The sequence below is a fragment of the Arachis hypogaea genome, chromosome 12 (genome assembly GCF_003086295.3).
Source record: "Arachis hypogaea cultivar Tifrunner chromosome 12, arahy.Tifrunner.gnm2.J5K5, whole genome shotgun sequence".
Taxonomy (NCBI): Eukaryota; Viridiplantae; Streptophyta; class Magnoliopsida; order Fabales; family Fabaceae; genus Arachis; species Arachis hypogaea.
The window spans coordinates 56,323,044-56,339,058 of NC_092047.1; the positions used below are offsets into that span (position 1 = coordinate 56,323,044).

The 16,015-nt window shown below is 37.8% G+C and overlaps 1 non-coding gene across 1 annotated transcript; it reads left to right on the forward strand.

Annotated features, from left to right (window-relative positions):
* The first annotated feature begins 10,302 nt into the window (after positions 1 to 10,302).
* Positions 10,303 to 10,409, forward strand: LOC112731603 (small nucleolar RNA R71). The gene has a single exon (XR_003167376.1). It is a non-coding gene; the product is annotated as a small nucleolar RNA R71 (small nucleolar RNA).
* Positions 10,410 to 16,015: the final 5,606 nt, after the last annotated feature.

Consider the following 16,015-nt stretch of genomic DNA (forward strand, 5'->3'; position numbering starts at 1 on the left):
ATTTAAGTACGCCCTCTTGATCCCTCTAGGCATGGTGGTGTCCTGACCCATCTCCCAAGGAACAGTCGGGTCAAGAGCTATTCGTGCCTTCACAGCATCCCAATCAAACTGCATCAGGCGCATGTCCTCCTCCGCCTTTGAATAACCATCGGGATGATCGGACTTGGCTGGGAGCCGGAGAATGTCCTCTATGGCCTCCTCAGTGACTAGAATCTGCTTTCCTCTCAGATTCACTGCATCGAGGGTGGTGATGTAGTAGTTGCAGTAGAATTTTCTGACCCAAGATGCATTGACCTCTGTCAGTGCTCTCTCTAGAAAGAACCAACCTCTTTGCTTGATTTGCTCAATGGTGTACTGCTGGAGTGCTTCTGGAATCCTCAGAGTTCTCTCCAGGTATAGATTCCTGGAGTTTGCAAATGCCGGATACTTCAGCTCACAGTATCGGTTTGCAAATTTTATTGAATCATTTGCAGGGAGCAGCTGGTCAGCTTTTTCCTGCTGTGTAAAGTTCTTCTCCCGCCATGAGGAATCATGCATTAGGTCAATGATGGACTGGGAGGAATCTCCTCTCTTGCGTTTGCCAGTAGCCTTGCCTTTTCCTTTCCTTTATGAGGCAGACATCCTGAAAAATGGGAAACCTGGATGTGGATAAAAATAGAGAAGCAAATAGGCAATTAAACAAAGAAAACTCAAAGCGGCAAAGGAGAATTAGAATGAGGTAAATGAGTCAAGTAAATGTGCATTAAGGATTGTTTAGTAGTGTAAAATTTGGAAAGGAAGAATTTACAATCCAAAATGTATCGGAATTCAAGTTAAATAGAAAAATTGTCATTATGCCATGGTTAGAAAGTTAGAGGAAAGTGAAAAATCAGAAAAGAGATTTTAAAAGGTTAGTATGGTTAGAATTTCTAAAAGAAGTTAGTAAATTAAAATTAGTGAGTCAGTAAAATGCGGGTTAAAGTAAGTGGCATAAATAAAATAGTCCATGTAACAAGGATTCACAATTATGACTAGAATTAACTCATAACCGAACAAGGAAAACAGGGTGATGTTGATTCAAAGAGATATAAAGAAAGCAAGAATTGGAATCAGAATATCACAGATGCAGTTTATAAACCAGGAAATCAAAGAGGATAAGAAAGTCTGCCATAGCATTCATGAAACTGTTTGGTTAAAGCAGAGGACAACAGAGTTCAGATGGCCAAACCAAAACATGAATGAAAACAATTTACAAAAAATTTGGGTAGCATTCCGGCTAAAATTGGATTGTCCCGGAAAATAAACAGCAAACAAGGCGGTTCATATGAATTAAAAAGTCAAGCTACAGGTACATATATATAATATAAACATGAAAATTCAATGTAAAGAGCAGCAATATACAAGAAATACAGCATATGAACAAGATTACAGCAACAGCAAATTTGCAAATATGATAAAACAGAAGCAAGAATAATGCAAATAAACAGACCTAGAGCCACTAACCATAGCCTAGGCTACCTAATAACCTAAAATCTACTACAACATGCATATCTAACTATCCTAACATGAGCAAAAACGGAAAAATAAGAATAAACTACGAACGGATAAAAGGGATTGCGTGTTGCGAAACCTGAAAGGCTGAATAAGGAGAGCAGGTAGGAAGGTGGTTGGGTGGTGGTGATGGTGGCGTCCGGTGGCTGGCGGTGACGTCTGATGCGGTGGCTGGCAGCGGTGGGCACGGCGGTTGCTGCTGTTAGGGGGTAGGGGCTATGGGAAGGGTAATGGGTAAATAGGGGAGGGGATTGGATATGGGGAAGGGGGTGGCGCGGCTGGGATGGCCGGCGGTGGTGGGTGGTGGTTCGCGGAGGGCAGTGGCGGAGAGGAGGGGAAGAGAGGAAGAAAGAAGAAGGAAGAAAGATAGAGAGGAAGGGGGGTAGGTGGCGGCAGCGTCTGGATGGCGGCGGCGTCTGGGTGGTGGCGCGGTGGTGGCTGGGTGGTGGTGGTTGAGGGTTGGGGAAGAAGAGAGGGAAAAGAGGAATTGGGGGGGCTGCGCGAATGTAGGGTTTCGCGTGACAGGGGGTGTTATATTTTTGAATCCACGCGGCCACGTGGGGCACGCGGTCGCGTGGTTGGGGTGAAAATGGGAGTGACGCGATGCGTGGGGTGCGCGATCGCATAAAAGGGGTGGAAGAGGGGATGACGCGATTGCGTGGGTCGCGCGATCGCGTCACTGGAAATTGTGCTAAATGCACGACTCCAGCACCATTTCAGCGCAACTCTCTGTCTCCTTCTGGGGTGATGTGCAATCCATGCGACGCGATCGCGTCGCTCACGCGGTCGCATGGGATTGGTATTGTGCAAGTGACGCGATCGCATGGGGCATGCGATCGCGTGGGCCAATTTGTGCAAAACGCACAAGGGCCGCACAATTCCAGCCTAACTTTCTGGACGTTGGATGTTTACGCCGATCTCCAGGTCACGCGATCGCGTGGATGACGCTGTCGCATGGATAGTGTTTTCGCAAGATGACGCGATCGCATGGAGCATGCGGTCGCGTCGTGCATCTCCTTTTTTTTATATTTGTAAGATAAATGCAGAATACAATGATTAATATGAATGCTATGCATGATTCCAGGTTCAATGAAGTAAAATGAAAAGAAAATAATAAAAAAAATGAAAGCAATTAACAAGAATTAAATTGAAAAAGAAGCGACCATACCATGGTGGGTTGTCTCCCACCTAGCACTTTTAGTTAAAGTCCTTAAGTTGGACATTGGAGGAGTTTCCTGCTATGGCGGCTTATGTTTAAATTCATCCAAAAATCTCCACCAGTGCTTAGAATGCCAATAGCCTCCGGGGTCCCATACTAGGAATGTAAAGCTTCTGAGCAGCTTCAGACAAATTTTTAGGCTCCCGGGGTGATGAATGTCAGAATAGATTCCAGGATCCCAAGCTTTACTATTAAATCCGCCTCCCTCTTGATCTATGTGTTTCCATCCGGGCGGTTTAAGAAGTAGAATCTTACCATGGTGACCAAACGTTTTCCGTGATCCATGCAATTGAGCATGATACCAATCCATGTACTTCGAGGTGAAGCATGGAACCTTATTGAACCTTGTGCACCAACTCTGAGTACGAGCCATTTCCCTCTTACTCTTAAAGTTGCAAAGAGCTATAAGCTGGTCATCTGTTTCAAGCAAACCATATTCAAGTGAATAAGTAAAGTTATAGGTTAAGGATTGTACCCACTTGAAGCTTGTATTGGGTGGCAGTGGCCTTGGGGTAGGTGTTTCTGGTGGTTCTGTAAGTTCTTCTCCCTTGGGTTCTTCTGTGAATTTCTCCACTTCCTTGCAAGAGTCTTCAAATGTAGTATCACCCTGGTCAAAGTCTTCTATGTCTTCCTCATCACTCGAGTCATAGATTGGAGGTTGAGAGAAATCTACCTCTGCATCATCTTCGTATTCATCTGGGAAAGATTCTTCAATCTCAGAGACTTCACTTGCGGATGCAAGTTCATTACTAAGAGAGCTAGACTTGTGACTATCATCATCAAGGGAATTTGTGTCCTGGGTTATTCCGTCTGATTCTTCATAAACAACTTGCCTTGGAGATTATACAATATCCTCCTTAGCATCAACTGTAGCGTCCTTGACGGAGTTCTCCTCAGTTCTGGATTCCCATGGAGGTTCAGCATCTCATAGATCTTCAACCAACTCTTCTTCTTGAACAATGACAGCTTCTTCTACTTGTTCTAGTACGAATTCATTCTCTGTCTTGTCCACTGGAGTTTCTGGTATCTCCTTCATGCTATGCTCTTCGTTAGACTGTTCACATGGGGCTGTGGCTGATCCTTGTGTTTTTGAGCGCCTAGAAACCCATTGAATTATTGTTTGCTCCAGTTGTCGAATGGTTGTTTGAAGTTTATTTACAGTTTCCTTTAGGCGAACCTCTGCTTCTCGGGTTGCAGGACTTGGACATGATACATAGGAAAGTGGCGGTGATTGGGAGTGATTGGATTGGTACTGGGGTAAGGAAGGATCATATGGTGGCGAATGGTGAAGAGAAGCTTGTGGGTGTGGTGGTTCGAGGTTATGTTAAAAGGATGGTTTATATGCACGAGGTGGGACTTGTTGGTAGTTACAAGGTTGTCCACCATATCTTTTAGCTGGGTATGCACGGTAGAATGGTCTTTGTCCAGGATATCTCGGAAGGTGTTGCTGCCTAAAGGGTTGATTAGATCCTCCTGGCTCCATCCATCCTTGATTGGTCTGACCTTGATGCATATTCCTGCTGTAACTTCTATTTCCTTCAACAAAGTTAGAACCGAACTTAAATCGAGAGGGGTGAGAGTTCATGGTAGTAAATAAAGGTAAAAAGGAAAAACAAAAATAAATAAACAAGCAAAAGAAAAATATTTACAATAACCAATAATAAGGCACACGTTAGCAGTTCCCCGGCAACGGCGCCATTTTGACGTTGGTGATTTTTGCCAGTAAAGAAGTTCATAAAAACAGTCGCGTTGTAGATATAGTCTCTAAATCGACAGAAATCCCTTCGTACAAACGTTTTGGGTGTCACACGTAACAAACCCCTTTAAAAATTGTTAACCGAGTATTCAAACCTCGGGTTGTCTTCTCAAGGAAATGCAAGGAAGTATGTTCTTATTATTGGCTATAAAGGTTGTAATCGGGGTTTAGAAGGTGAGAAACAAGTGATTTAAATGACAAGTAAAGTAGAGGGCAATTAAAATAAATAAATACTGTAAAGCAAACTTCTGGCAAGGTAAGAGAAATTGGAAGTCCAACTTAGTTATCTCTCTCAACAATAATGAAAGTTGAATCTAAATTCCACTTAGTTAACCTCTGCTAAAACAAAGGAAAGTCAAGGGACTAATTAGTTTGACCTTCGAATCCTATTTATTTCCTAAGAAAAAGTTGGGATTACTGAAGTTCAGTTCAATTAGCAAGATAGCGATTATCAGTTATGTTGAGTTTGATAATGTTGAGTTACTGATTTCTTAACCAAGACCAAAAGGGGAAAAAGTAAAATTGCTGGAATAAAAAATGTCCTTAGATGGAAGCCAATGAATTAAAGAGAGCAATCATAAACTGGAATACCTCAAATATCATTAATTTAAATAACAATCTGTAACATGGAATAATTCATAAATTAAATTATAAAAGTAAATAATCAACCCAAGTGCTGGAATAAATAAATAGAAGTGAAAAGGAAAGCTTAAAACAAAGAAACATAAAACCTGGATCGAGAGTCACTCTTACAAACTAAGAGAAGTCCTAAATCCTAAGAGAGAGAGGAGAGAACCTCTCTCAAGACTAAATCTAAATCATGGGAAGTAACAAAAATGCGAGCTCTCTCTGAATGGATGCATTCCCCCACTTTATAGCCTCTAATCTGTGTGTTCTGTACTTGGATATAGGCCAAAAGGGCTTCAGAAATTGCTGGGGTAGTATTCTGTAAATTCTGATACGTGGCCTCTGTCACGCGTCCGCGTGGGTCAGGCGGTCGCGTCATCTGGAGTTTTCCTTGTGGCGCGGTCGCGTCGGTCACGCGTCCGCATCGAATGCGCTATGCTCAAGTCGCGCGGCCGCGTCAGTCATGCGGCCGCGTCGCTGCTTCTTTGCGCCTGGCAAGCGATCGCGTCGTCCATGCGATCGCGTGGATGCCAGTTTCTTCAAAACTCCATTTCGCACTTTCCTTCCATTTTTGTACGTTTCCTTTTCCATCCTTTAAGTCATTCTGCCTTAGAAAATCTGAAACTACTCAACACACTAATCACGGCATTGAATGGAAGTAAAGGTAATTAAAATAATTAATTTTAAAGCTTAGGAAACATGTTTTTCACATACATCACATAATAAGGAAGGGAAAGTAAAACCATGCAATTAATATGAATAAGTGGGTGAAGGATTGAATAAATCACTCAAACTAAGCACAAAATAACTCATGAAATATGGGTTTATCAGTAGTCCTAGGTTTCAAGTAATAAATAAGCAAAATTTAAGGCACAAACAACCTAGGTAACCACAACTAAAGTGAATTGCGTATAAAATATATTGGATAGTGAGATTGTGCAAGTGAAAGCACAAAGTGAATAAAAAATGGCACAATCAACAATAACCAATTCCATGATGACAAGAGACTACTTATTCATCCTTAGGTTTAAGGAAATAATCACATGTATAAGGTGCGTGTTACAAAAAGTGACAAGTCTTGCTAAGAATCAAGTCAAGTCAATTCAAAAAAATGCAAAGCATTAACAAGGAACAAATACCTTGTTATGTGATTATATTCACTTAATAACCATGATGATTAAGTAGCTCAATTCAATTCACTAAAGAAAGAGTGCACAATTCAAGATGCCACACAAGGATAAAGTTTAATGCATATGGTCATGACAACGTATGAATCAAACTAATAATTCAATTAGGCAACTAAAGAAGGCTTTAATGCTTAGTGCACATATTCATCCCCAAAACTTAAATAAGAAGCAACCCAATCAACATCAAGCAAACACTTGCAACTTATTTAATTGATAAACAACTAAGAAATTAATATAATTACCAAAATAAAAATGAAATGCAAAGAAAACAAAGTAAAGCAAGTAGAGAAGAGGGCAAAAGCAAGAGAAGAGAGTGGTGGAGGGGAAAAGAAGAGAAGAAGTAGAGAGAAGAGAAGAAGAGAAGTAAAGTATGAGAAAATAGGGGCGTGCGTACGCACAGGGGTGTGAGCGTATGCACACAAGGGGGAAAATGCGGTTGTGCGCGCGCACAACAACGTGCGGGCGCTGCAAACAGAAAGGGCATAAGGGTCTGTGCGCACGCACAGAGGCATGTGTGGACGCACAGAAGGGAAAAGAGTGAGATGATCCCATGCACAAGGGGTGCGTGTGCTGTGAGCAGAAGGGGTGTTGAAGGTTGTGCGTGCGCACAAAGCTATGGACACGCACAGGAGGTTTTTTTTTTGACATGGATCATGTGTGCGTGTGCACACAGGTCCGTGCGCCTGCACAAAAGCAAAAGGGGGTAGGGGTTCATGCGCACAGGCTGTGCCAGCACTGCGAACAGAGGGAAAAATCATGGGTGTGCGTACGCACAGGTCAGTATGCACGCACAGGAAGCAGAAAATAGAAGTTGTGTGCGCACGCACAGCTGTGTGCGTACGCACAGATGCCTTGTTTTGCAAAAATTTTTCTTTCAAAATCTAAGGTACCAAGCCTTAGTTCAATCAAAATCAAACACCAAAACATGCAAGAACCCATAAATTCATGATCCAAACCAAAAATAACCTAATTAAACTCAAAATTAAATTAATCATAAGCTAACCAAAACAAGCAAATATGAAATTAAGCAAAAATATATACAAAAAGAAAAGAGTTAGAACAATGTTGCCAAGCACTTTTATTTAATGTCTTTAAGTTAGACAATTGGGAGAGGCCTCGCTATGGTGGCTTGTGCTTGACCTCCCCACCAATGCTAGAATGTCCAATGTCCTCCGGATCCCAATCCTAACCATCAACAAAGACAAAGATAACCACAAAACAAGCTATTTACATATTAACATATCTACAATAGCCACTAACTTTACACCATTGCAACTCCCCGGCAACGGCGCCAAATTTGACAATGCCCAATTTGCATAGGTTAGGAATTTGATTATCAAAATGGAGTTGGCATTGTAAGTATAGTCCTAACCCAACAAATTGACCATCAATCTAATGTTATCACAATACAAAACATGGCAATTGTGGAATTGGGAAATTTAGGATTCCTATCCTAGTTGTGGACCACAAACATGGCAATTTTGTGGAATCAATCCAAATCAATCAATCCTCCTTGAGAATTAGTCAAAAGACGTAATTGATCTCAATCCATAAGTCCTAGTCAACTCACTAATTACTTAGTGAAAGACTAGCATCAATGGAAACTAAATCAATTAACTAATCTCACATAATGCAGAATGGACATCCACAACTCAATTCCACCCAAACACCAAAAATTTCTCAACCAAGAGTGTGATAATTAAACATGCAAGAAATTAAACATCAAAGCAATTAAACAAACATGCAAAGAATTAAAAGTCAAAGAACTAAAAGACAAAGCAAGGAAAGGAAACTTAAAATACAAGAAAACCTCTTGGCAAGTAATTGAGAACTAAGGTTACCTATCCTAGTCATTAACCATAAACATATGATGATTATGAAGAGTTAATCCTACTTAATCATCCTTACATCGAAGATAAGTCAAATAGGCATAGTTAATTTCAATCCTTAAGTCCTATGTCAACACTAAGGGGTCACATAGAGTCAAGGGAAACCAAATCAACTTACTCACTCTAATATATCAAACAAGAATGGACATCAATAACTCAAGGATCACCAAAGTCATCAATTTCAAGCCAAGAGTGGAGAAAAACTAAGTGAAAACTAAGCCAAGCATTTTATCAAACACTTGGTGTGCATGAAAATAAAATAATATTACATTGCATTAAAAATAAATTCTAACATACCAAAAGCAAGAAAATGACAAGAACAACTAAAGAAAGCAATAAATGACATGGAAACATAAAATTGTATTAATTGGAATTAAAATAACAAAAGTGTTCATAACATGAAAATTGACAAAAAAAGAGAAAATAACAAAAGAGATGAAGAAGATAAAGACAATAAAGAATAGAAACATAAATGAAATTACACTAAAACAAGAATTAAAGTGCTGAAATTAAAAGGAAACTAAGCTAAAAACCCTAATTCTAGAGAGAGGGGGGAGCTTCTCTCTCTAGAAACTAAAAGAAAACATAACAAAAGCTAAACCTAATCCCTCCCTTCATTCTTCTTCACTTTGGCCTCAAATAGCTTCAGAAAATGAGTTAGACTGGGTTTTGGAGGCCCAAAAATCGCCCTCAGCGATTTGCATTAATGACCTCACGCAAATGCACGCATGCGTACACACGACCTATGGTGCGTATGCACAGTTGTGCAGAATTCCCATTGTACGTACGCACGACATTTGGTGCGTACACATCCTTGCACGAAGTCACCGATGTGCATAAGCACGCATCACTGTGCGTACGCACCTTTGCAGCAGCTTCCAAACTTCATTTTCTTTATGATTTCTCCCTTTTTGCATTCTTTTCTCTTCACTTCTTCCATCCCATACGTGCCTTGGAAACCTGAAATCACTCAACAAATACATCAAGGCACTAAATGGGATTAAAGTGAATTAATTTAGCTATTTTAAGGCCTAAAAGCATGTTTTCACAATTAAGCACAAATCTAGGGAGAATTACAAAACCATGCTATTTAGATGAATAAATGTGGGTTTATGTGATGAAATTCACTCAAATAAAACCAAAATATATCGTAAAATATGGACTCATCAGGTTGTCCGCACACTTTGGAGGGACGTGCTCTACTTCTTCCTTCTTCTCTTCTGGAACTTCTTTTTCAACTGGCTCCTCATTAACTTGTGCTTCCGTACTTGCCACTTGTCCACTTATTAAGGTGATAGCCTTGCATTCCTCTTTTGGATTTGGAATTGTGTTACCAGGAAGGCTATTAGTGGTCCTCTGATCAATTTCATTAACTTTTGTGGCTTATTGACCCATCTAAATCTCCAAGTTCTGATTGATGCTCTGGTTTTCTGTCTAAAACTTACCAATATTGCTTCCAAATTATTGTTCTGCTGGAGCTGAGAAGTTGCTTGCTGAGATGATTGAAACTGGTGGTTATTAAAATTATTCTGTTGAAAACCACCCTGATAATTATTATTAAAATTCTGTGGCCTCTGAGGTTGCTCTCTCCACCTAAAATTTAGGTGATTTCTCCATCCCTGATTGTAGGTCTTAGAATAAGGATTATTATTGGGATTTCTAGAAGCACTCCCCATGTAATTGACCTATTCAGAAGAAAATTGAGCATAATCATAATTTTTATTTTGCATAAAATTACCTGTCATGTCATAAGAGGCTTCTTGGGGTGCATTCTGAGTGTTGACAGCTGAAACTTGCATTCTACTCAACCGTTGAGTAATCAAATTTATTTGTTGAGACAAAAGCTTGTTTTGAGTAAGAAGAGCATCAACAGCTTCCACTTCCAAAATGCCTCTCTTCTGAGAGGTATCAGAGTTTACAGGGTTCCTGTTGGAGGAATATAAGTATTGGTTATTAGCAACCAACTCAATAAGCTCAGTAGTCTCCTCTGGTGTCCTCTTCATGTGCAAAGAACCACCTGCAGAATTATCTAAGTGCATCTTGGACATTTCACATAAGCCCTTATAAAAGATATCCAGCTGAGTCCATCTAGAGAACATATCTGGAGGGCATTGCCTAATCAGTAGCTTGAATCTCTCCCAAGCTTCATAAAGGGTCTCACCATCTTTCTGTCTAAAAGTCTGAACCTCCACCCTTAGCTTAGTAAGCTTTTGAGGTGGGAAAAATTTAGTCAGAAATCCAGTGACAACCTTGTCCCAAGTATCCAGACTCTCGTAGGGTTGAGAATCTAACCACAGTTTTGCTCTATCCCTTACAACAAATGGGAAGAGCATGAGTTTGTACACCTCAGGATTCACTCCATTGGTCTTTACAGTATCACAAATCTGCAGAAAATCAGAAATAAACTAATTTGGGTCTTCTTGAGGGAGTCTACGATACTTACAATTTTGTTGCACGAGAGTAACTAGCTATGGCTTCTGGTAAAAAATTTTTGCAATTATTGGAGGCACCATAATACTTTTGCCATAAAGGTCTACATTAAGAGCAGTGTAAGAGCCAAGCACTCTTCTAGGTTGCTCATTCCCAACTGGATTTGCCACATTGGCATTAACAGCATTATTATTATCCATAGTGGACTCTGCATCCTTGTAAAGTATTGCTTGTTGCAAACGTCCCCTTAAAGTCCTTTCAGGTTCAGGATCAAAGTCTAAAAGAGGTTCTTTGTCTCTGTTCCTGCTCATAAACAAACAAAAAACAAGAAAAGATGGGAATCTCTACGTCAAAGTGCAGAGAATTCCCAGTGAGGTAACCTACATAAAAGAAATAAAATAAAACAACTAAATAATTAAAGCCAAAAAATTTCGAAAATTATAAAAAAATAAACAGAAAAATTAAAATAAAAATAACTAGGGGACACCAAACTTAATTTCAGAAATTCAAAAAAATATATATGGTAAAATTTCTCTCTTTTTTTTTTGAAAATTAAAGACAAAAATAAAACAAAACTAATAGAATAAAGAAAAAAATAATGGAAGGAAACAAAAACAAAAATAAAAGAAAATAAAAATAAAAAAGAAATAAAATAAAAATGAAAAAAAAATGAATGAAAGTAAAAAAAAAAAATCAAAAGTAAAAAGGAAGTAAAAAAAGAAGAAAATAGGGGCAGGGTGTGGGAAACGAAAGGAAGGAAAAATTAAAGGAAAAGAAAAAAATGAGAATTAAAAATTAATAATACGAAAATAAAACTAATTAAAAAAATGATCTACTCTAAGTAATCAAACAATGAGTAGTTGTTAATCACAATCAATCCCCGGCAACGGCGCCAAAAACTTGGTGCAGAATTTATAACCACAAACTAACCGGCAAGTGCACCGGGTTGTACCAAATAGTACCTCAGGTGAATGAGGATCGATCCCACGAGGATTGATGGATCAAGCAATAATGGTTGAGTGATTGGCTTAGTCAGACAAACAGAAAATGGTGTTTTGAGAGTTCAAAAGCATTAACAGTAAATTTAGAATATTAGAAGGCAAGCAGTAAATTGGTGTGAATAATATGGGAGAAAACAGTTAAGGTTTCAAAGATATTTATTTTCCGGATTAACTTTTCTTACCAGCTATTTTAATCATGCAAGATTCAATTCATGGCAAACTATATGTGACTAAACCCTAATTCCTTAGACCTTTTTAGTCTCCTCTAACTTTCATTAACCGCCAATTCCTTGGTCACTTAATTCCAATTAGAGGGTGAAGTTTAATTCTAGTTATATGCCACAGAAATCCTAATTATCCAAATATAAGAGGATTATATGTCACATATCTCGTTAAGTCCAGATAATTAGAAATTTAAGAGAATATGTTTTCAAGCTGTTGTTCAAGTAAAGAGCTTTTCCAAGTTATACAAGAACTCAATTAGAACAAGGGTCATACTTCCATTCTACACAAATTCATAAGATAAAGAACGAAAATAATTCTTGAATTATAAATCAGTACATGAATTAAAATAGAAAAATAATAGTATCAATTTATACCATAGACAGAGCTCCTAACCTTAACAGTGGAGATTTAGTTGCTCATGGTTCAGAGAAAAAAAACTAGGATTCGTTAAAACTGCAAATTTCCGAATGACACTACTAGAAATCTTGTTATTACAGACGGAAATTTCCGACGGATTTTATCCCACGGAAATACAGACGAAATTTCAGAGGGATTTTTTGTCGAAAAACCAAAAAAATGGATTAATATAAATTACAGACAGAAAAGAGAATCCGTTGATAATTCCGTCGAAAAAATTAAATTTTTTTCCGTAAAAAATGGTTACAAACGGAAAATCTGTCTGTAATTAAATAGACAAAACATTACGTTTTATTAAATTATTATTTCCGTCTGTAATTTAAAATTTTCCGTCGGAAATGTTGAAATAAGGGGTTTGCTTTAAGCGTGGCTCCTCATTTCACACGATACCTATCCGCGCCTCCACACCCCTCTCTTCCAAATGCTCCATCGGTGGCGCCTCTCCGCCTGGCACCCCCGTCGCACTGAACTTCCGTCACACCGAAGCTCCGTCACACCCCCTCCCGACGCTTCTTCGTGTGTTGCTCGCGTCGCTTCGTATCGAACCCTAATATGCAGAAATCGCTCCGTTTCGATCTTGCCTCAGCTGTGCAGGTAACCCTAATCTCTTCCACACCTTTATCACTCTTCCTATTCGTTGTTACACTGACGCCAGCCTCTCCTCCTGTTCGCCATTTTCCGTCGAGCTTTTCTGCATCTCGTCCGATTCACCACCTCTCCTCGAACTTTGCAGCACGCTGCTGTCGTTCTAGTCTTGGTATGGTTTTTGTGGTCCAGTTCTTATTGTATTTGCTATCCTCTTACGCAGGCATAGCTATTTTGTTTTATTTTTCTTTTGCTTTCTTTCTTTCTTTCTCCTTCGTTTTCCTTCTCGCACTTTTGGATCTACTACCACTCATAGAATTTCCTGTTCCAGAATATCGAGAATCTATCCTCAGATTCGGTTAATTTTTGAACTTATCACTTTTAGTTTTCTGGATTTTTATTTTCATGTTTGAAATACTGATTGTGTAGATTTTGTTGTTCAATTAGTTCATTCTTTTTTCAGTTACTGAGATGATTATATGGCTTTAAGTCTAAAACATGAGCAATACAATAATGTGTGTGAGTAAAGTATAAAATATTTTCTATTGTAATGTTTTAGCTTGGAGTGTTCTATTTTACACACAATGAATTCTACATGCATCATAGATCAGCTTATTCTTGAATCCTATGCAAAGCAAGAGCTAATAGAATAGCAGTAATGTCTCTGAATATTTTACTTAGGAATTAAAACTTATAGATGGCATATGCAACTATATTTTACTTAAGATGAAACTATATTTATTAACTTGATGACTTTTTTTCTTTAGGAATTATTTGAGATCCCACGTGGCCAAGGTCGTGGTGGTGAAGACATTATTAGATTAGAAATTAGTATTCCTTTTCTAATTCAAATACATCATAAAGGTGTATAATTTTATTATGCAAGTGGATGTAAATTTTCAGGTGGCCACCAATTCATTCTCTGTTCATGTGATGGAAAAATTATTAGCTGTTGGTAACTCAGGAAGTTTATCTGTGTCATTGCTTCAGAAGATTCATGAAAACCTCATAAGGTTTAACATCTAATTTCTTTGCTTTGGGATACTGTAATATTCCTGTTTGCTATGGTGCACATGTTTAATCGTGAAGTTTTATTAAGATGTCAGGCTTCAAAAGAAAAAGCTACTAGCCAGAGCTTTTGGTTATATATATATGAAATCAGTTTTCACCTCATTGGCTATTTTATGTGTTTTCTAATTTACATGTATAAACTCATTGACTTTAAAAATATTGTGCACTTGTGCTTGCTTGTTTCTGTACTTTATCTAGTAAAAACTGCTTGCAATTTTTTCATCATTTTGCTCAAAACTTGCTTACAGGAGGCCCATGACAAGTCAAGATCTGTGACCAAGGCTCCTGCCATGAAGGGTTAGTATAATTCTAGTCTATTTTCTTAGTTTCTTCCTATAACAATAACCTACATATCAATATATACCTGCAAATCTATAAGATATATTTTTCAAGGGATCCACACAATAGAAGATAGAAAAGGAATTGAGGGTTAAGATAATAATACCTACTTCAAAAGAAGATGATTTTGTTAGTAAGTTCTTCTGTTCCTGGCTGTACCTAAGTTACTGCCTAACTTGTATGGATCAAATTGAAATGTTTATTTTCTATTATGCTTTCATTTTAACTTTGATATGGTTATGTCATAGCTGATTTAATATAATTCATTCATAATATAATATATTCAGTTCATGAGTGTTTCTTAACTCTATATATGTAGCACTTGATTGATTGAGAGACCAGCACATAGTAATTATATGTGCAGGAATCTTTCATTGGCTCAGTTGGTGGATTTTCATTTAAGTAGAGCCTCTTCCCTCTTACCAGCTTGACTCCTTACTACTGTGCCATAAGGAAATCCAATATCTAAATGATTTGTTGTAATGGTCTTTTACAGCCATTGAGGGCACTTCTGTTGATAGTGTGAATTCAGCTGTAGAAAAGATATAGGCTATAATTGGTAGCTATTTACATAATCAATATAAAATATAGTTATTTTTATTGATATAATATAATATAATTAGATGCATATATAAAATTATTTTATATAACTAATAATCATCACTTAAATTTATTAATTAAGTATATTTGTGTTTCGAAATAATAATGCAATTGTATTATAGGAAGTGCAAGGGTGGGACGGATTGTTATGAGTGCAGAAGCAGAGCATCTGACACCTGTGAGTTTGGAGTTAGGAGGAAAGTGTCCAGCATTGCTTTATTAAACAAGACACAAAAAGATCTGAAAAGGGAAAAAGAATTTTTGTTTTCTTATTAGTTTTGTTAATTAACTTGATTTGATATTTATTGCTATTATAATAGTGTTTGTCATGTCGTATTTCTTAAATAGATTAAAATGTGTAGCTTTAAGACATTTTTTTATTTCTAGAATAGAAACTGTTATATATACCTTTTAAACATTAAAACCTAGGGGATCGGAGTTGCTAAATATTGGCTTCCTCTTCAACTTCTCACTTGCAGAATTATAGAAGGGTCAATCAGTTCACAGCTTTAATTTTTGTCAAACACTAAACAAAGATTAGGTGTAGTGGATTTTTAGGTGTTGATTAGATTAGGTTTAGTTAGATTTGTTTTTTTCTGATTTTAGTAATTAGTTTGATTTAAAATTTGTTGTTGAAACTTTTTTCCTCATGGTTTTTCAATTTTTGGTGTTTTCTTTCACTGCACTATCTTTTTTCTTTTGCTGCTGCTTCTTGCTGCAGTGTAATAGTGATCTTTCTACTTGGAGCTACATCAATGATCATGTTCATTTTCAATTTCATATAGGACAGTAAGTTTGACTTGCTTCAGTAATAGCATATTCTGGTTGTTTAATAATGTAGAACATATGCATCTAGATTCTTTAAACTTTCTTACTTTTCATTGTTATAGGTGGTATGCTTCACTTGGGATGTATGATGTGGCTGTCAAGCATATGATGAAAATCTTGGCCTGCAGTCACCAGTCCAAGGCAACACAGGAATTATTCCTTAGTGACTTTCTTCAAATTGTGAAGGTGATAGTGACTCTATTTCCTTTTCAGATCTCATGCTTAGAACCTGATTGTTAAAATAGTGAACTGCCAATAGTTTGATTTAATGTAATTCCTGATTGTTAAAATACTGAATCATATGACAATAA